The sequence below is a fragment of the Nomascus leucogenys genome, chromosome 1a (genome assembly GCF_006542625.1).
Source record: "Nomascus leucogenys isolate Asia chromosome 1a, Asia_NLE_v1, whole genome shotgun sequence".
NCBI lineage: Eukaryota > Metazoa > Chordata > Mammalia > Primates > Hylobatidae > Nomascus > Nomascus leucogenys.
The window spans coordinates 48,028,150-48,046,412 of NC_044381.1; the positions used below are offsets into that span (position 1 = coordinate 48,028,150).

Below are 18,263 nucleotides of genomic sequence, written 5' to 3' on the forward strand. Positions count from 1 at the left end.
ATTTCCTTTCTTGATAGTCTTTTAAGCTAGAAATGTAATTTTTTTTTTTTTTTGAGATGGAGTCTTGCTCTTTTACCCAAGTTGGAGTGCAGTGGTGTGATTGTGACCCACTGCAACCTCCACCTCTCAGGTTCACGTGATTCCCCTGCCTCAGACCCCCCAAGCACTACAGGTGCATGCCACCATGCCTAGCTAATTTTTGTATTTTTAGTAGCGATGGGGTTTCACCACGTTGGCCAGGCTGGTCTTGAACTCCTGACCTCAAGTGATCTGCCCACCTTGGCTTCCCAAAGTGCTGGGATTGCAGGTGTGAGCCAATGCGCCCAGCTAGAAATTTAATTTCTTGAATAGTTTTAGGGCTATTCACATTATCTCTTTTATCTTGAGTGAGTTGTGGTAGTTTGTGCTTTTTAGGAATTGGTCCATTTCTTCTAAGTTGTTAAATGTATGTGCAGGGTTGTTTGTAGTATTCTCTTATTATCCTTTTGATTTCTGCAGGGTCTGTATTGATAGCCCCTAATTAATTCCTGCTAATGATAATTTCTTCTCTTTTTTTCTTTGTCAGTCTAACTCTAGAGGTTTATTAGCTTTGTTGACTGTTTCGAAGAACTAGTGTTTTGTTTCACTGGTTTTCCCTACTATTTGTCTCATGAGATCGTTTAAAAAAAAAAACTCTGAGTTGTACCCACAAAAATCTTAAAAATATAGCCTCATTCAATGTTTTTGTGTTTAGTACTTTAATATATACAAAACTAAGGATTATTTGTAAGACACCTGGTAGTCAAACATTATGCCTGTGGAAAATGACATACTTGTATGAACTTAATATCAGCATTTTAAAATTGAAACATCAGGTTTCAAGTATTGATGTTATAATGGCAATCTTTTTGTGTAAAAGAAAAGAATTTTTTTCTGGCATACAAGAAAACTTACATTGGGGCTTGAGAAGAAACATATGTGTGACAAGTTACAAAATCTCCAAGGTCTCAATCATTTGTTGGAAAGATTGAAAAACTTTTAACAACTGAGACATGAAATGCTGTATCATCCATTTCATTTAAATCCTCTAAGTTGTTAAAAGCATGAATATGATAATGCTCTTTAAGGGGACATTTCTGAAAATTAAAGCTTTCAACAGTTGAAGAGATTGTTCCCAATTGTCATTATTTATGTGGAAAATAGGATATTGTATACTCTAGAATTACTTCACATGTATGAAAAAAAGCTTTAGTCAGATTCATTTATTTAATGCAATAATTGTAGGAAGACTAGGTAGCATAATACCTGGTTTAGTTATAAACACTTTTCTAAGATTTTTAAATGGCTTAAGTAACTAATTTTTAAGTGTTTATTCTTTTAAATATGTATATTTTGACTAAAAGTTCAGCGAGTATATTGATTTATGTGAATAGTGATAGGAATATTCTTGATGCAGTCTATTTCACATTCTTTTGTGATTTTCAACTACTAACTATGGAATGTGATATTTCTCAGAAATATGTTAACCTTAAACTTTCAATTAACTTTCAAAATTACCTTAATTGAAACTCAAAGTATTATTAAAATAAGTAAAGAAACCTAGTGATTTCCCTATTTAACTTGTAATGATGCTACATAATATTTTTAGAGGAGAACAATTAATTAAATTAATTTTATTGGTATGGTGGGTGCTCCTTATGAGTAAAATATAAAGGCATATTTATTCCTGATATAATAGTCAATATAATTTTCAGAAATGCTACAAGTAGATTGCATTTTTACTAACTATATTCACTTAAAATAGAACTCTTAACACTTTAAACTTTATTAAAAATATAACATTTTAAATTAAAAGTATACATTTTGGAGCAATGCTTCTCTGTTTCTTAAAAAAACCTATACCTTTATGTGATAGATAAAATAATTTCTCTAGTGTCGTTTGAAATTTTAAAATGAATAAAATTCTGTAATTAAAACTAATTCAAAGCAGTGAGACAGATGGCTGCTTTATTTTTAAATTTCCTCTCTTTCTTCCCTCTTCTCCTTTGGATATTCTTGTATGTATATCACACTTTCCAAACTCACTATGTAGTGAATTTGGAAAACAGAATGGTGTTAAGAAAAAAATAAAACCATTGACAATGCATCATCCAGAGATAATCACTTTAACATTTGTTGCTTCTTACCAGCCTTTTTTATAATAGTGTATGATTTCTACTTACATATAGTTATGCATTTTTTTAAAAAAAGAAGACTCATAACCAATGCAATTTCATGTTCTGTATTTTAATCAAGTTTTATGTTATCAGCATTTTTTTCTGGTTATTAAATATTCCTGTGAAACATAGTTTTAAGAGACATCCAATGGAAGTACTGTAATTTATTTATCCAAACCTTTCTTTGTAAGACAGTTGTTTCTGATTACTTTCTATTTTAAATATCGCCGAGGTAAACGTTATTATACATAGATATTTGTATTTATAATTCATAGAAGTATCTGTATGCCAGGTACACATGCATGTTTTTCTGATGATAAAACAGTAGATATTTAATATGAGAAAGTAAGTAAATTAAAAACAGTTTAAAGGAAAAACTTTAGAAAGGGAGCATCCAAAAAAAACCATTGTTTAACATTTTATCTGTTCTTAAATTTATTCACATTCACATACATAATTTTAAAATTAAGTTTTACTCTTTTACAGATTTGGGATGAAAGCTCATGTGTAACACTACATTTTTTTAAACTGTACAATAATTTGTAAGAAAAAACTTTCCCCATGCCCGTTAAATATTATTCAGCAGCATCGTTAGTAATGTCTGTGTAATATTCTATTGAGTAAGGTACAATAAATGACTTGAACGATAACAGATTGAAGATTTAAGTCTTTCTCCACATTTCAAAATTATAAGCTGTCTTGCAGTAGATACCCTTAATTATTTGTTTACATATATGTTTCTGATTATTGCCATGAATTCCTAGAAATTGGATTTCTCAAAGAGAATGAACATATGTTGCTGAAGACTAGGCAAAATGGGTACTACAGTGCTGGTGAAGTATTAAATTAGTTCAGCCTTTTTGAAGTGCATTTGATAGTGTGTTTTCAGTGTTTATATTTAACAGCATCCATCCGGATTTATTTTGGTATTTTCTGTGAATTGGGATTTAACTTAATCCTATTCTCAGTGGTTAAGTAGCTACAACTAAATTCATTCCTTCTCCAAAGAGTTTTAAAGTGTCATTGATGAATTTATTGAATTGTTAGACATTTCACATTTAGAACTGCGTACCTGATCCACGAATGAAAGAAAGTTACGAAATATCATTCAGAAGCCATTAAACATTGTTGCTCTGTTTTGGCTGTTAAGACAATGGTCAGGTTAGTAAAACAGATTAGAACCTGATTGGTAAAATGCCACCATAACTTGCTTATAATTCCTCACTTTTTAAATTTGAATTCAATTATTTTGACCTCTTAGACATATGTCCCCATTGGTTTGAAACACCACAGTTCTTATAATCTATGGTCCTACATACACACTAATTATGTTTGGGGGTTTCTTGCTGCTCTAGTACCACTGTGTTTCTAATTTATTTTGACTTTAAAATATAGTCTAACATCCTGTAGTTATTTTCAAAAACAATTTACAGACTTTTCTACCTATTTTTTCTGAATAGTTTATTCTGAATATGATTCACAATAATTTTATCAAATACCAAAAATTTCCATTGGATTAAGTTTGTAGAATAGCTTGGGAGAGACAGAGTATTTTATATCCAGTCTTACTACTAAGGCACATGATGTTTTGTTTTGTTGATTCAAGTTTTTTTTATGCCTTCACCTATGTTTTTTAGTTTTCTTTTTGTAAGTTTTATATTTCTGTTTACCTTTGTTTCTGTTGTGAAAGAGTACTCCTATTTTCAAACATTACTTCTATTAAGAAAGCTATTGATTTTTATATGTTTACTTGAAAATCAACCTTCTTGCTGAACTTTTTATTAGTTATTATAGTTTCTGAGTTGGTACTTTGGAGTTTCTTGATACCTAGAATTTCTGTGATTCATAGCTATATTGTGTATCTTTCATTGTTTTTGAATAGAATTTTGACAGTGTTTAAAATGGATACACTGGGCATCCTCGTATTTTATTTTAACTTCAGTGGGAATGTTGCTAGTATTTACATTAAGCATATCCTTGTTTTGAGATACATATTTTTCTATTTCTAAAAATAGAAATAATTTCTTTTTTAAAAAAATCAGATATAAGAATTTTTTTTGCATTTATCAATGAATGTAATGTGACCATATTTAGTCTATAACCTTTGGATGTGTTGTATTATGTTAATAATATTCGTATTATTGAGCCACCCTTGGATTTTAAGAATAAGTCAGCTTGGCTGTGTGAATTGATCTTTTATGATACAGCTATTTTTGATTTGTTAAAATTTTGTTTAAAGGTTTTACATCATAAGTTAGACAAGTCAGTTTCCTTTTTTGAGGAACTATCTTTGTCTAGTTTTGGAAGGAGGCTGATCTTACTTTGAACACTTAAATGTAAAGGCTTTTATTTCTGCACCCTATGTTCTGGAACAGTTTAAATAACATATGTTTTAATGAAATTTGCAAAAAATGTGCCTCTAAAACTGTCTGATTTTGTACCCTTTAATTGGGTGAGAGGGGGTGCTTTTGGACTTTTTCAGAGTTTTCTGTAACTCAGTCTAGATTAGTTTTTTATTTTTTGTTGAGGGAGTCTTGATAATTTGTATTATATATTTTTATGTAAGTGACATTTAGATTTTAAAAATTCAGTAGCAGAAATTTGTGTGCTATTTGCAGTATGTATATTTGCTTATTCTTTGGCTTAGTTTTTTCCAATTTTTTGATAATTAAAACTTAATTTTATTTTGTTGTTTTATAATTTTAAAAAGCTGATTTATTCATTATTTCTATTGGAATTTTTTATACTTATTAATTTCTCTCTTTACCTCTCTGCAGGTTGATTTTTTTTCTTTTTCTAACTTCTAGTATGTTTACCTAAATTTATTTTTGTCTGTTGATCAAAGTATTTAAGTTTCAAATTTTCTCTTGATTACATCTTCTGTATTCCCCTCTCAAATTTTAATATTAAGATCTCCTTGTTACTTTTTGTATTACTTGTATGTAATGTTGGTATCCTTTAGATTAGAATTATTTAGGCCAGAGTTTACATTTTAGTTGGTTGTATTATTTTTGTGAAGACTTTTCTCATTCTTTCAAATTTTAATCCATTTTGTTCACTGATGTGGAATTTATGATTTGCAGTAATTTTTTGTGGCTTAATATCTGGTCAGTTTTTGTGTTCATGGGCACTTGGAAAATAATATTCATTCTTTTTAGGCAACATAATGTAACATACATTGTTTAGTGAGGAGAAAAAAAAAACTGTTTTTCTTCATCCTACTCACACTGCTTCCCACACTTCTGTGCCCAAATGTGTGGGGATTATTTTCTCCACACATTCCAGTTCTTCTACTCTCCAGACACCAACTGGGTGTCCTTCCTACAATTCAGTTATGATACAAACTACCTGGAGTTAGTGCAGACCTCAAGGATTAAGGACTCAGTCTCCCACGCCTGCCCCTCACTGCAGATGCCAGTCAAAAGCAGTGGGTCCCCAGGTTACCATACTCTTGACTTGATTACAAACAGGGAGTCCCATAACCCTCCTCACTTTGATAATTTGCTATGGTAGCTCACAGGACTCAGGGAAACACTGAATTACGATTCCCAGTTTATTATAAAGAATATGATTTAAGGATTCAGATGAACAGCCCGATGAACGGGTAGGTCCAGAAGGGTCCCAGGTACAGGAGCTTTTTTCCCCATGGAGTTGGAGTGCACCACCCTTCTGGCATGTGGATGCATTCACCACTCAGAAGCTCTCTGAATCCCGTGCTTTGGAGATTTTTATGGAGGCTTCATCATGTTGATATGATTATTAACTCAGTTTACAGCTCCTTTCCTTTCCCTTGAGGATGGAGTTTGGGGCTGAAAGTTCCAAGCTTCTTATCATGGCTTGGTCTTTTTGGTGACCAATCCCCATCAAAGAGTACACCAAGAGCTGCCTCATTAGAACAGAAGTTGTTTCTATCACCAGGAAGTTCTAAGAGCTTTTTAGATCCTCTTTGTCAGGGAGTGGGGTCAAAGACCAAATATTAGAACAAAAGATGTTTCTAGCACCTCCATTGCTTAGGAAATGACAAGGGTTTTAGGAGCTCTGTGCCAGGAACTGGGGGGTAGAGACCAATATATATATAGAGAGATTTCTTATTATTTCATATTTGGCTGGGCACGGTGGCTTATGCCCGTAATCCCAGCACTCTGGGAGGCTGAGGTGGGTGGATCACAAGGTCAGGAATTTGAGACCAGCCTGACCAACATGGTGAAACCCCATCTCTACTAAAAATACAAAAAATTAGCCAGGCTTGGTGGCGCACACCTGTAATCCCAGCTACTCAGGAGGCTGAGGCAGGAGAATAGCTTGAACTCAGGAGGTGGAGGTTGCAGTGAGCTGAGATTGTGCTATTGCACTCCAGCCTAGGTGACAGAGTGAGACTCTGTCCCCCCAAAATATATGGTTTCATATTTAATATTATACATCTATTCAACTTTCTATATCCTTGTTTATTTTTTGTCTTCTCTGTCTACCTAAGACTTAAAAATACTTAACAGTCTTGAATTATGTTGTGTTTCTGTCAAGCCTTCATTTAAAAAATATTTTTTTTTTATTTTCGTGTGATGTTACTTGGCACATAGGATTTTGTAAGTTTTCCATGTTCCTTTTGCATATCCCTTTAATAGTATAAAATTATCACATTTATCTCATTCAGCATCTTTTGCCTTGAATTCTGTTTTTATATTGGTTTGAATTTGCTTGATATATGTTTGCTTTTTTTTTTTTTTCATAAATAAGAGGTTGGATTTTGTTGTTTGATCATTTGTCTTTTAATAGACGAGTTTAATTAACCTATTTAAAATTCTTACAATTGATGTGTTTGGGTTTTTATGCTTTCTATTTTTGTGCTTCTTTATTGTTTTATTTTTTATTTAGTGTGACACTTATTTTAGCTGTGGAATCCAAAATGTAAAATGCAAAAAAAAAAAAAAGCCCCTAAACCACAAGATACAGATCACGAGGCATATTCTGCATTGGATTTTTCAGTCTTGCTCCATCTGCCTTAAGTTTAATAGAGATTCCTTCCAGATTCTGATGAGAAGTTGTCTATTGTGAGTTTTCTTCATATTTCCATGTATTCGTAAGTATTTAACTAGGAAGTTAGTAGAAGCTACGGGAGCTGTTTAGGTAGATGTAATATTTTATTAAACTTATCTTTAGATTTGTTAGGTCAGTACAACATAAAGCAAATCTTGGTTTGTCTTAACATGAACAGAATTAAAAGAAAGGGACCAGTATTTTGGTAAACTAGCATTTAACATTGTAAGCAATTATAACTAGCAATAATTCATTTTAAAGGTGGGGGCTTATGACCAAAGAAAGTATGTGCAGTGGAAACTTCTTCATCTGGAAGTATTTATTTAATTGTCATGCATGATTGAAATGAGGAAGTATCAGGAGAGTAGCTTATTGTCTGTAATTTTTTTTTTTTGATTGGGGCGTGCTGGTTGGGGGACTATTTAAGTGTTGGATTCTAGAAAATGTGCCCAATAGAGGTTTTGTTCTTTGGCAGTGTCCCCAAAAAGGAACAGGCTGGCAGTTGCTTCTCTTTCAAGTTGTCCTTTTCTTGGAGCTTTTTAAAAGTGATTCTATTGAATACTTAGTGGTTTTCACAAGTGAATGATCTTAAAGTTAAGCAGTTTAAAAATATTTGTTTCATACTGTATTTTTAATTGTAAAGAGAATACTGCCTTTGAAATACTGAATTTGAGAATGTATGTCACTAAATAGTGCTGTGTCTGTTCAATCCATCACCCCCTCTTACCCACCCATTACTTGGAAGGGATTTGCTGAAATTACCACTAGATGGCAGTCTTGCATTTTAGTGACTTGGCGCTTCAGTACCAAGCTTCTCTTTCACTTTCTCTCCATCTTTGTTTCTCTCAGATTTTTGAGGATTTTCAACTGCCTTCTTACATAAATTGAACATGTTTGGAACCAGGCAATAAAGTACAATTTTGGAGTCTAGTCTGTAGCATTCTCACCGCTTTGCCCACGTTAGTTAATTCAAGTCTCCTCTGCCTCCCTAGAATGGATTAGTCCCCCTGACAAATGTTCCTCATACATTTTTACCTTTTGGGGTGCTCTTTACAGTTTAATATTATTTAGGTGTGTGGCTTTCCTACATTTCCTTTTTCTCTTTGTAATTAGTATTATACATTGAGGTACTTTGAGACTATCTAAATATCTTGTTTCTTCTCAAGCTTTTAATGTATTATTATCAGGATAGACTGGGTTTCCTATTTGACTCAATGAGTTATAATTTGTTGCTATCATTATTTATTTTGTTATTCAAATTGTTCAGGATTTGGCCAGTGGGATACCATTCATGCTGGTGTGTGTGCCCTTTTGAGATATTCCTATCATTCCTTATGGGTGCCCTTGCTTTTTGGCACAACAAGGCCCATCTTGCTTTTCTCTGCCCCTGAATGAAATCTGCTATTTCTTCAGAGTGCCGTTTTACTTTAGTAGTGAATGGTGTTTAAAAACCAAGATCTGGCCGGGCGCGGTGGCTCATGTCTGTAATCCCAGCACTTTGGGAGGCCAAGGCAGTCGGATCACCAGGTCAAGAGTTCGAGACTAGCCTGGTCAACATGGTGAAACCCCGTCTCTACTAAAAATACAAAAATTAGCCAGGTGTGGTGGCACATGCCTGTAATCCCAGCTACCTGGGAGGCTGAGGCAGGAGAATCACTTGAACCTGGGAGGTGGAGGTTGCAGTGAGCCAAGATCACGCCATTGCACTCCAGCCTGGGCAACAAGAGAGAAACTCCGTCTCAAAAAAAAAAAAGAAAAAAAGAAATTTTCTTAAAAACCAAGATCTGTACACTTCGTATACACATTGCTATTGGGTTATTACTGTTTACAAACTATCTCAATGAACAATTAGGGAGTATATTTAATACATACATAATATTTACACAGAAATTCACATTTGTAGTGCTTTCCATATTCGTATGTACATGTTTATGTATGTGTGTATATAATCACACAAACACACATATGCTCCATGAGATTATACTTATACCTTAACTTTCAAGCAAATAACACAGGCTTTATTCTTGTTTTCTTTCCATATTTACAACTGTCTTCTCCAACATAGATAATTTTGGGCCCCATTATCCGTAATATATTAACTTGTTTGATCACTTCCAGTTTTTGTAACAATCTCCCTGTTGTCTATTTGGACAGATGCCTTCCTCCACCCTATTGAGGGTCTGATATCCCAAATCAGTCTTCCTTCCATCCTCCTGCATGGGTTCCCTCCCTGTTTGTTTTTTCATTTTGTTTGTAATTTCTAGTTTTAGTACACGGTGATCAGAGAGTTTGTAGTATTTCTATTTTGTGAAATTTGCTGTTGTTTTCCCTGTGATATAATATATTATCAGTTTTTATGAATGTATTGTGCTATTGAGAAGATATATTACTTATATCTTCTTATATCTTAATATATTATCATCAAATTCCAAGCAAAGAAGATATCTTTGCTTAAAATTTGCTGATAATATATTGTCATATGTATTATCAATTTTTACAAATGTATCATGTGCTGTTGAGAAGATAATAAAGAATATATCTTCGTCATAGAAGAAGATATATTTTTCATCTGTTTCAGGATGAGACATTTGACATTTAGGTGTAAAAATTGCCACATTGATTATGTTATTTGGTTCTCTATATTTTGTTTTCTTGTTCAATTGTTCTATCTTATTCTGAAGAGTGGTGTTTTGAAGACTATATCAATAGTATGTCCCTGTCGATTTCTGCTTATATCTCCTGTAGTTTCTGCTTTATGTAGGAGGTTGATCTTATCAGATGCATTGATATTAAGTATTATTATATTTTCATTATGAATTGTGACTTTGTCATTATAAAATTCCTTTTTCTCATTAAATATTTTTTGTTCTAAAATCTACTTTAAGGATTTCAACCCCGATTTTATTGTTCCATCTATCCTCTATATCTTTGCTCATTTTACCATTTATAAACAATTTAAAGTTTGTTATATTCTGTCTTCTAGTAATGCTGAAGGCCTGGGTCATGTGTGGTTTTATATGTGCTACTTACTGAATTTATTGATTTCTTCTTAAGTTGGGATGAAAAATCAAATTCTGAGACTGGTGGATAATGGCAGCCACCTGAATCTGAATCTGGAATTGCAGCTGTAATACTAGACATGTTAGAAGCATGTATTTCTTTCTACGTAGAGTCATTGGGTGTAAATAACATGCAGCTTACGATAAGTGCCTTCAGGTTTATTAGAGCTCCACTTTAAACTTTTCTTGTTCTCCTCATCTGTTAAATGAGGGTGTTAACATCAACTCCAACATTTTACAAATCTGTGATTTATAGTACATTAATGATTATGACCTAAAACATCTCATCTTTCTTTGTATTTGCACATAATATTAACCATGTTCTCAATAAAACTTTGGCCTTTACATGGATATTAATAGAGGCTAGTGCCATTGGATGTTACTCTGGCAGTTGAATATTTTGATTATCTATATTTGAGGCAAAAAGTGGACAGTTCTAAGCACACTTGTTTTATGTACATGAAGGTTTATCCTTTCGCTAATGAACAAATCTTGCTCAGATATAGGCTTTTTATTACTATATCAGGTTGAATAGACTGGTTTATTGAGTCTGAGTTTACCTCATTTGATTGATTCTTGCTGGGGCATCTTACTTTGTCCAAATGGTTTTTGTTACAGTCAGAATATCCAAATATAGCTAACTTCACTGTGACCAACATTTAATATGATTGTTTTAAATGTGATATGAGAATACGTTGTTTTAAATGTAATGTAAGAATAATTGCTTTTTATAACATTAGAACACATGAGACAAATCTAAAGTGCCCTTTGACCTCAACTTGAACCTTTCACTACTTTATATAGTTAAATTTTAAAAATTGATACATAATATTTGCACATATTTATGGGGTATATGTGATATTTTGTTACATGTATAGAATGTGTAACAATCAAGTAAGGGTATTTAGGATATCCATCGCCTTGATGATTTATCATTTCCATATGTTAGGAATATTTTAAGTCCTCTCATCTAGCCATTTTGAAATATACAATATATTGTTACTGATAGTCACCCGACTCTGCTATAGAACATTAAAACTTATTTCTTTTCTTGAACTATATATTTACACTCATTAACCAACCTCTCTTCATCCCCCTTATCCCTCCCACACACCCTTCTCAGCTTTTGTATCTATTATTTTACTTTCTACTTCCATGAGATCAACTTTTTTACCTACCACATATGAGTGAGAACATGCAATATTTGCCTGGTTTATTTCACTTGACATAAAGACTTCCAGTTCCATCCATGTTGCTGCAAAGGACATGATTTCATTTTTTATGGCCACATTGTATTTCATTGTGTATATATATCATTTTCTGTATTCATTCATCCATTGATGGATGCTGAGGTTGATTCATGTCTTTGCTATTGTGAATAGTGCTACAATAAACATGGGGTGGGTGGAGGTATCCTTTCAGTATACTGATTTCCTTTACTTCGGATAAATACCCAGTAGTGGGATTGCTGGATCTTACATTGTTTTATTTTTAGTTTTTTGAGAAATTTCTGTACTGTTTTCCATAGTGACTACACTAATTTACGTTCCCACCAACAGTGTGTAAGAGTTCTCTTTTCTCCACATCCTCACTAACATCTGTTGTTTTTTTTTTCTCTTTTTAATAATCGCCACTTTAACTGGGGTAAGATAGTATCTCATTGTAGTTTGATTTGCATTTCCCTGATGGTTAGTGATGTTGAACATTTTTTCATATGCCTGTTGGCCATTTGTGTATCTTCTTTTTGAGAAATGTCTATGTCCTTTGCCTACTTTTTAATGAGATGATTATGATTATTTTTTACTATTGAGTTGTTTGAGTTCCTTGTATATTTTGGATACTAATCCCTTGTCGGATAGATAGTTTGTAAATATTTTCTCCCATTCGACAGGTTGTTTCTTCACCCTGTTGATTGTTTCCTTTTATTGGAGAGTTTGGTCAAGTTACATTCATTGTTATTGGTAGTTAAGGACTTACTCCTGCCATTTTGTTGTTTTCCAATTGTTTTGTGGTCCTCTCTTCTTTCCCTCTTTCTTTCCTATCTTCCCTTTAGTGAAGGTTATTTTCTCAGGTGATATTTTTAATTTCTCTTTTTATTTTCTGTGTATCTGTTGTAGGTTTTTTGAGATTACTGTGAGGCTTGCAGATAACATCTTGTAACCCATTATTTTAAACTGATGACAACATGGATTGTAAAAACAAACAGATTAACAAACAAGCAAAAAGGAAACTAATAAAAACTATAATTTCATCCCTCCTCACTTTTTGACTTTTTGTTGTTTCTGTTTATATCTTACTATTCTATGCCTTGAAAAGTTTTATCATTATTTTTGATAGGTTCATCTTTTTGTCTTTCTACTCAACATATGAGTAATTTACTTACCACAATTACAGTATTATAATATTCTGTGTATTTCTGTGTAGTTGTTTTGTACTTTCTGATGATTTCTTATTGCTCATTAATGTCCTTTTCTTTCAGAATGAAGAACTCCCTTTAGCGTCTCTTGTAGGACAGGTATTTGATGTTGATGAATTCCCTCAGCTTTTTTTTTTCTGGGGAAGTCTTTATTTCTCCTTCATGTTTGAAGGATATTTTCAATGGATGTACTTACTATTCTAGGATCAAAGGCTTTTTTCCTTCAGTGCTTTAAATATGGCATGCCACTTTCTCCTGACCTGTAAGGTTTCTACTGAAAAGTCTGCTACCAGTTATATTGGAGTTCCTTTGCATGTTATTTGTTTCTTTTCTCTTGCTGCTTTTAGGATCCTTTCTTTATCCTTGACCTTCAGGAGTTTGATTATTAAATGGCTGGAAGTAGTCTTGGGGTTAAATCTATAGCCTTCTTGTACTTGAATGTTGATATCTTTCTCTAGGTTTGGAAAGTTCTCTGATATTATCCCTTTGAATAAACTTTTTACCTTATCTCTTTCTCTACCTCCTCTTTAAGGCCAATAACTCTTAAATTTGTCCTTTCGAAGATATTGAAGTATTCCTCGATATTGTAGGCATACTTCATTTTATTCTTTTTTTTCTTTTGTCTTCTCTGTGTGTTTTCAAATAGCCTGTCTTCAGGCTCACTAATTCTTTCTTCTACTTGATCAGTTCTGCTGCTGAGAGACTATAATGCATTCTTCAGTATGTCAGTTGAACTTTTCAGTGCCATAATTTCTGCTTGATTTTTAACAATTATTTCAGTCTCTTGGTTAAATGCATCTCAGAGGATTCTGAATTCCTTCTCTCTGTTATCTTCAATTTCACTGAGCTTCCTCAAAACATCTAGTTTGAATTCTCTGTCTGAAAGATCACATATTTCTGTTTCTCCAGTTCCCTGGTGCCTTAGTTCATTTGGTGAGGTCATGTTTTCCTGGATGGTCTTGATGCTTGCGGATGTTCATTGGTGTTTGAGCATTGAAGAGCTAGGTATTTATTGTAGTCTTCAGAGTCTGGGCTTATTTGTACCCATCTTTCTTGGGAAGGGTTTCCAGATATTCAAAGGGAATTGAGTGTTGTGATCTAAATCTTTGGTCACTGCAGCCATATCTGCATTAGGGGGGACCCAAGTCCGGTAACACTGTGACTCTTGCAGACTTATAGAGATACCACCTTTGTGGCCAACTGTGAGATACAAGATAATTTCTTGGATTATCAGGCAGAGGCTCTTGTTCTCTTCATTTACTTTCTCCCAAACAAACAGAGTCTGTCTCTCTGTGCTGAGTTGCCTGGAGCTAGGGGAGAGATGATTCAAGCAACCCTGTGGCCACCACCGCTGGTACTATACTGGGTCAGACACAAAGCCAGCATAGCACTGGGTCCTGCCCAAGGCCCGTGGCAACCACTGCCTAGCTACTGCTGATGTGTTCACTCAAGGCCCAAGGGCTTTCCAGCCGGGCTTGTGTCCTACCTTTCAGGGCAACGAACTTCCCTTAGCCCAGGGCAGGTTCCAGAATGCTGTACAGGATTCAGGGCCTAGAGTCGGGAATGTTAGGAATCTACTTGGTGTTCTGTTCTACTGCAGCTAAGCTGGCACCCAAACTGCAAAACAAAGTTCTTCCCACTCTTCCGTCTCTTTTCTTCATGCAGAAGTCTTTTCCCATATCCATCACCATCCCAGGCCTGCGTTGAGTACTGCCTGGCTCCTGCCGATGTTCCCTCAAAGCGCAAGGTCTCTTCAGTCAGCTTGTGGTGAATGCTGTCAGGCCTGGGTCTCTCCCTTCAGGGCAGCAGGCTCCTCTCTGGCCCGGGGCAGGTCCAGAAATGCTGTGCAGAAGCCAAGGCCTGAAATCGGGGACCCTAGGAGCCCTCTTGGTACTGTTGTCAAGCTGGTGACCAAGCTGCAAGACAAAATCCCCTTTACTCTTCTCTCTCCTTTCCTTGAGCAAAAGTATTACCTCCCTGTGGCCACCCCCTGAAGCCAGCATGGCTCTATGTCTCACCCAAGGCTTGCAGTGAGAACTGCCTGGCTACCACTGATGTTTATTCAAGGCCCAAGGGCTCTTTAGCCAGCAGGCAATGAATCCTGCCAGGACTGGGTTGTTCCCTTCAAGGCAGTGGGTTCCCTTCTGGCCCAGGGTGTGTTTAGAAATGTCACCTGGGGCCTGGGGCCTGTAATGGTGGCCTCAGGACTCTGCCTGGTACCCTGTTTTACTGTGGCTGAGTTGGTATCCAAGTTACAAGACAAAGACCTTTTTATTCTCCCGTCTCTGCTCTCAAGCGGAAAGGAGTCTCTCCTAGACCTACAAGCTGTGCTTCCTGCGGTTGGGGGAGGGGTGATGTGAGTACTCCCTTGGCTGCTCTGATTAGTGTCCCACTGGGTCGCATGCACCCCACATTCACTGGCTCTGAGCCCAGCACAGCACCAGGACTTGTCCAGAATTTCAGTTCTGTGACCTAGACTGCCTTTCAAGTTTATTTAGGACGCCAGAGTGCCTTAGCCTGCGGTGGTGGGTCTAGCCGGAACTCAGGTTCTGACAGCTGGGATGGGCAATTCCCATCCGGCTAGGTCAGTCTAAATACTCCCTTCGTGAACACCGGCTGAGTTCTGCCTAGTGTTGCCTTCTGCTGTGACATTAACAGCACTGAGTTCCAATGCAAAGTCCCACAGTCACTGCATGTTCTCTCCCTGAAGCACACAGATTCTCTGCTCCATGTGGCCACTGCTGCTGGACTGCGGGAGTGGTATGAGCAATTCCAGATTGTCTTTCCTACCGTCTTCAGTGCATTTCCTTGGTATGATTGCTCACCTGATTTTTGGTTTTTAAAAAGGTGCTTTCTTGCATGGATAGTTGTTCAATTTGGTGTTCCTATTGTGGGGCGTGGAGTGGGGGTCGGTGATCACTGGAGGCTTCTGTTTGGCCATCTTGTTCTGCCTCTCAGCTGTTTATTTTGTTAAATAGGTTTACTTTCCCTCACATCTTCTCTTTACTTCCTGGAACACCAAAAAATTGAATATGTGTTTGCTTTATGGTGTGCCATATGTCATGTAGGCTTTGTTCATTCTTTTTTATTCTTTTTTTCTTTATTTGTGTCTGTCTGGGTTATTTGAAAACACCTGTCTTTAAGTTCTGAAATTCTGTTGTCTGCTTTAGTCTATTGTCAAAGCTCTCTAATATATTTTTTTGTGTCATTCAATGAATATTCTTCGGTTCTAGTATTTGTTTACTTTTTAAAAAATGATATCTGTTTTGTTGGTAAATTTCTCACTTATCATCTGAATTGTTTTTCTGATTTCTTTGTATTGTTTACCTGTGTTCTCTTGTATCTCACTGAGCTTCTTTGATACCATTATTTTAACTTACTTTTCCAGCATTTCATGTATTTCTTTCTCATTGGAATCTGTTGCTGGAGAATTATTGATTGCTTTGGATGTGTCATATTTTCTTGTTTTTTCGTGTTTCTTGTGTCCTTATGTTATTATTGGCACATCTGGTATAACAGTCACATCTTCCAATTTTTTTAATTTACTTTCATGGGGAGGACTTTTTTCTGAAGGCATGTCTATGATATTGGCTGGATAGGGCACTGTGGCTTTGATTCTGGGTGGATGCAGTAATGTGGCTCCTGTAATTTCTTCAGTGGCTTAGGGTATGGTTGTTAGTGGTGGCTGTGGTGAAATTTGCTGAGAATGAGGATGCCAGGTCGGCCATTCCTTGGGCACCAGTGGTGGCAACAGCAGGCCAAAGATTCCTGTCCTTAGGACCCAGCATGACTGGTGTTAGTGGGTCTAAGTGTGCCAGTTCTTGGGCCCCCATGCAGCTTTCTCAGATGCTGGCAGTTGCAGCTTTGGGCCAGAGAGGTGGGTGGGTCCTTTGGCTCCTGAGCAGCAGGCATAGTATGAGCAATGGGAGGATCAGTGGTGGGACAACTCTCTGCCTCCTAAGCAGTCTGTGCTAGTGTTGGTGGTGGCTGCGACAGGCTGGGTGGTCCAATCCCCAGACCTGCAGGTAGTGTGTGTGGGTGTGTGCCAGCTGCAGTAGTAGTGGCAGGCGAGGTGGCCCATCCTCAGACCTCTGGGAGGAGTGCTCGGGTGTCAGCAGTGGTTGACATGGCTGAGTGATCCCTAGGCTCCCAGGTATGCTCTGGTGTTGGGGATGGTGGGGGAGCCAGGCCAGGCAGGCCTGTCCTCAAGCTCCTCACGTGATTTATAGGGGCTCTGGCTGTAACGAGGACAGCTGGGGTGATCCCTAGGCTCGCCTTAGAGTGTTTGAGTGGGGGCAGCAGCAGTGCTGGTGGGCTGGGGAAGTCTGCCCTCAGGGTGCTTGCAAATGCACCCCAGCCCTGCTGCTAGGGATTGCTGTGCTGCTATCAGTGGCAGCAACTGCAGGCAGGTGGCTGGGGAGTGTGTGCCTCAGCCCCAGGCGACAGCTGGGGACCTGGGAGCCTGTTTGCAGGGCGTGTGTTAATGTAGGGTGACCACACTGCCAAGGGCAATGGAGTTGCTGCCAGGGGCTTGTGCTTTGGCCCCAGTGGCAGCGATCAGCAGTGGTGGTGGCTGCGGGTAGGGGAGCCTGTCCTCTGGGCACGTGCAAATGCATGACAGCTTGCTGCTGGGAAGTGGGGTCTCTGCCAGTGACTGTTGCTTAGGTTTCAGTGGCAGCAGCCTGTGGCATTGGTGGCTGTGGGTTGGGGAGGCAGGGGCTGTTGGGCCTCGGGGCGGGATGCAGTTGAGTGGGGGCTGGGTTCTCAAAACCATGCCAATACTGCTGCTGCTTAGGTCACACCCTGTGTGAGCTCACTTTCTGGAGCAATACCTTCGTGCAGTCTCGAAGCAGCTCCCTGTGTTAGTCTCAGGACCTGTGAGGATGGAGGGTCTCCCCGCTGGCTAGGATTGGAGGAGTCTGTAGTGTGGATGTGGACCCCTGAGAATCTCACTTATCCTTTTCCTGTACTGGGAAGCCTCCCTGGGCTCCCGGCCAAGTAGCCTGCCCGCCTGCCCTCTCCTTCCTTGTCTTAGGTATTCTCGTTACTTCTCTGTTGAGTTTCAGTATTCTGTCTTAGATGATCTATTTTAAGGGTGATTATCTACTCACTATTTTGTTGCTTCTTTGTGGAGCAGGTAAGTGCCAGATGCCTCTAGTCAGCCATCTTGAAGCCCGTCCTCTGTCTCCTGTGGTCACTGTTGAAACTATTAGAATGAGTTTTGTGTTATGGTGAGTTTTATGTGAGTGGGGGGGGGGGGGGGGGTCAAAACTTCAGACTGAAGTGGCTCACTGAGTCCCAGGAAGTGATCAGGAAGGAAGACTTATTTTATATGTACCAGTGAAATTTCTGAGTTTCAAGTATAAAGAGAAAATTTTAACATGTTTCTTTAAAAGAATAGGTTATTTAAAAGGAAATAATGATAATAATAATAATACCAGTAGCTAACATTCATTGAATATTTATCACATGCCAGGCCTTGTTCAAGTGCTAACACGTGATATTTTCCATCCACACAACAAACAACCCAGTGAGGTTGTCACCCTCACATCACAGAAG

At 37.1% G+C, this 18,263-nt stretch overlaps 1 protein-coding gene across 6 annotated transcripts in view; it reads left to right on the forward strand.

Annotated features, from left to right (window-relative positions):
* AGTPBP1 (ATP/GTP binding protein 1) overlaps positions 1-18,263 on the forward strand; it is a 197,102-nt gene that overhangs the window by 124,364 nt on the left and 54,475 nt on the right. The gene's annotated exons all lie outside the window — the stretch shown is intronic.